Source organism: Arachis ipaensis, chromosome B1, assembly GCF_059453495.1.
Source record: "Arachis ipaensis isolate K30076 ecotype BB chromosome B1, ASM5945349v1, whole genome shotgun sequence".
Lineage (NCBI taxonomy): Eukaryota > Viridiplantae > Streptophyta > Magnoliopsida > Fabales > Fabaceae > Arachis > Arachis ipaensis.
This window is the reverse complement of record NC_142436.1, coordinates 71,478,039-71,481,993: the sequence shown is the minus strand read 5'-3', so window position 1 is coordinate 71,481,993 and position 3,955 is coordinate 71,478,039. Positions and strand designations below refer to the sequence as shown.

The window sequence follows — 3,955 nt, the reverse complement described above, 5'->3', positions numbered from 1 at the left end:
AAGTTTGCTACTTGTTAAGAAAGATTCAAACTTTAAGTTCTAGAATCATATCTTGTGATTTCTTGTGAATCAAGTCATTAATTGTGATTTTAAAAATCAAATATTTTTCAAAACTAATTTCAATCATATCTTTTCAAAAATATCTTCTTATCTCATCTTTTTCAAAATTTGATTTCAAAATATCTTTTCTAACTTCCTAACTTCTTATCTTTTCAAAATTTGTTTCAACTAACTAACTAACTTTTTGTTTGTTTCCTACCTTTTTCAAAACCACCTAACTAACTCTCTCTTTCTAATTTTCGAAAATATCTTCCCTCTTTTTCAAAATTTCTTTTTAATTAACTAATTATTTTAATTTTTTATTTTAAATTTTCGAAAAAATTACTAACTTTTTTTTCAAAAACTATTTTCGAAAATCACTAACTCTTTTTCAAAAATTATTTTCGAAAATCCTCTCCCTCTCTCATCTTATTATATTTATTTATTCATCTACTAACTTCTCTTCCTCACATCACTCACCAAATTCGAACCCCCTCTTCTATCTGTGGTCGAATTTTTTCTTCTTTTCTTCTTCTACTAACAATAAGGAACCTCTTTACTGTGACATAGAGGATTCCTCTTCTTTTCTTGTTCTCTTCTCTTTCTTATGAGCAGGAACAAAGAAAAAGGCATTCTTGTTGAAGCTGATCCAGAACCTGAAAGGACTCTGAAGAGGAAACTAAGAGAAGCTAAATTACAACAATCCAGAGACAACCTTATTGAAAATTTCGAACAAGTAAAGGAGATGGCAGCCGAACCCAACAACAATAATGCAAGGAGAATGCTTGGTGACTTTACTGCACCTAATTCCAATTTACATGGAAGAAGCATCTCTATTCCTACCATTGGAGCAAACAATTTTGAGCTGAAACCTTAGCTAGTTTCTCTGATACAGCAGAACTGCAAGTTTCATGGACTTCCATCTGAAGATCCTTTTCAGTTCTTAACTGAATTCTTGCAGATCTGTGATACTGTTAAGACTAATGGAGTAGATCCTGAAGTCTACAGGCTCATGCTTTTCCCTTTTGCTGTAAGAGACAGAGCTAGAGTGTGGTTGGACTCTCAACCCAAAGATAGCCTGAACTCTTGGGATAAGCTGGTCACGGCTTTCTTAGCCAAGTTCTTTCCTCCTCAAAAGCTGAGCAAGCTTAGAGTGGATGTTCAAACCTTCAAACAAAAAGATGGTGAATCCCTCTATGAAGCTTGGGAAAGATACAAACAGTTGACCAAAAAGTGTCCTTCTGACATGCTTTCAGAATAGACCATCCTGGATATATTCTATGATGGTTTATCTGAGCTATCAAAGATGTCATTGTATACTTCTGCAGGTGGATCCATTCACTTAAAGAAAATGCCTGCAGAAGCTCAAGAACTCATTGACATGGTTGCTAATAACCAGTTTATGTACACTTCTGAGAGGAATCCTGTAAGTAATGGGACGCCTATAAAGAAGGGAATTCTTGAAATTGATACTCTGAATGCCATATTGGCTCAGAATAAAATATTGACTCAGCAAGTTAATATGATTTCTCAGAGTCTGAATAGAATGCAAGCTGCATCCAACAGTACTCAAGAGGCATCATCTGAGGAAGAAGCTTATGATCCTGAGAACCCTGCAATAGCAGAGTTAAATTACGTAGGTGAACCATATGGAAACACCTATAATCCATCATGGAGAAATCATCCAAATCTCTCATGGAAGGATCAAAGGCCTCAACAAGGCTTTAATAATGGTGGAAGAAACAGGTTTAGCAATAGCAAGCCTTTTCCATCATCCACTCAGCAATAGACAGAGAATTCTGAGCAGAATCCATCTAGCTTAGCAAATTTAGTCTCTGATCTATCTAAGGCCACTGTGAGTTTCATGAATGAAACAAGGTCTTCCATTAGAAATTTGGAAGCACAAGTGGGCCAGCTGAGTAAAAGGATCACTGAAATCCCTCCTAGTACTCTCCCAAGCAATACAGAAGAGAATCCAAAAGGAGAGTGCAAGGCCATTGAATTAATTACCATGGCCGAACCCACAAGAGAGGAGAAGGACGTGAATCCCAAGGAGGAAGACATCCTGGGACGTCCAGTGATCAATAAGGAGCTTCCCTTTGAGGAACCTAAGGAATCTGAGACTCATCTAGAGACCATAGAGATTCCATTGAACCTCCTTATGCCATTCATGAGCTCTGATGAGTATTCCTCTTCTGAAGAGAATGAGGATGTTACTGAAGAGCAAGCTGCCAAGTTCCTTGGTGCAATCATGAAGCTAAATGCCAAATTATTTGGTATTGAGACTTGGGAAGATGAATCTCCCTTGTTCACCAGTGAACTTAAGTGATCTGGATCAACTGACATTGCCTCAGAAGAAACAGGATCCTGGAAAGTTCATAATACCTTGTACCATAGGCACCATGATCTTTAAGGCTCTGTGTGACCTTGGTTCAGGAATAAACCTCATGCCCCTCTCTGTAATAGAGAAACTGGGAATCTATGGGGTGCAAGCTACTAAAATCTCATTAGAGATGGCAGACAATTCAAGAAAATAGGCTTATGGAGAAGTAGAGGACGTGTTAGTAAGGGTTGAAGGCCTTTACATCTCTGCTGATTTCATAGTCCTGGATACTGGAAAGGAAGAGGATGAATCCATCATCCTAGGAAGACCTTTTCTACCACAGCAAGAGCTGTGATTGATGTGGACAGAGGAGAATTGATCCTTCAAATAAATGAGGACAACCTTGTGTTTACAACTCAAGGATCTCTCTCTGCATCCATGGAGAGGAAGCATAAAAAGCTTCTCTCAAAGCAGAGTCAACCAAAGCCCCCACAGTCAAACTCTAAGTTTGGTGTTGGGAGGCCACAACCAAGCTCTAAGTTTGGTGTTGAACTCCCATATCCAAACTCTAAGTTTGGTGTTGAAGAGTCTCAACAATGCTCTGAACATCTGTGAGGCTCCATGAGAGCCCACTGTCAAGCTATTGACATTAAAGAAGCGCTTGTTGGGAGGCAACCCAATTTTTATCTATCTAACTATATTTTTCTTAGTTATATGTCTTTATAGGTTCATGATCATGTGGAGTCACAAAATAAATATAAAAATTGAAAACGGAATCAAAAACAGCAAAAGAAAAATCACACCCTGGAGGAAGCACGTGCATGGCGTTCAACGCCAGAACAGAGCATAGTTCTGGCGCTGAACGCCCAAAATGGGCAGTGTCTGGGTGTTGAACGCCCAAAATGGGCATCATCTGGGCGCTGAACGCCAGAATTGCACCCTGGAGAGGAGCTGGCGCTAAACGCCCAGAACAAGCATGGTTCTGGCGTTCAACGCCAGAAATGGGCAACAAATGGGGGTTGAACGCCCAAAATGGGCACCAACCTGGCGCTGAACGCCCAGAGTTGTGTGCAAGGGCATTTTACATGCCTAATTTGGTACAAGGTTGTAAATCCTTGAACACCTCAGGATCTGTGGACCCCACAGGATCATCTCAGGATCTGTGGACCCCACAGGATCCCCACCTACCTCCACTCACTCTCTTCTCTCTTCTCAATCATCCTCTATTCCCAATAAACACTCTTCCCCAAAACCCTTCACCTATCACCTCAATCTCTCTTCCCTATTAACCCTTCACCACTCACATCCACCCACTCTTCCCCATAAACCTACCCAATAAACTCCACCTACCTTCAAAATTCAAATCAATTTCCCACCCAAACCCACCCATATGGCCGAACCTTAACCCCCCTCCCTTCCCTATATAAGGCCTTCCATTCTTCCTCATTTTCACACAACACAACCCTCTCTTCTCTTCTTGGCCGAAACACACCTCCCCCCTCTTCTCCATCTTTTCTTCTTCTTCTTCATCTAATTCTTTATTTTCTTGCTCGAGGGCGAGCAAGATTCTAAGTTTGGTGTGGTAAAAGCATA

General features: G+C 40.2%; 1 non-coding gene across 1 annotated transcript; it reads right to left on the bottom strand.

Moving 5' to 3' along the window:
- Positions 1 to 1,183: 1,183 nt before the first annotated feature.
- LOC148576981 (small nucleolar RNA R71) lies at positions 1,184 to 1,291 on the bottom strand. Its single transcript, XR_015903012.1, has one exon. It is a non-coding gene; the product is annotated as a small nucleolar RNA R71 (small nucleolar RNA).
- Positions 1,292 to 3,955: the final 2,664 nt, after the last annotated feature.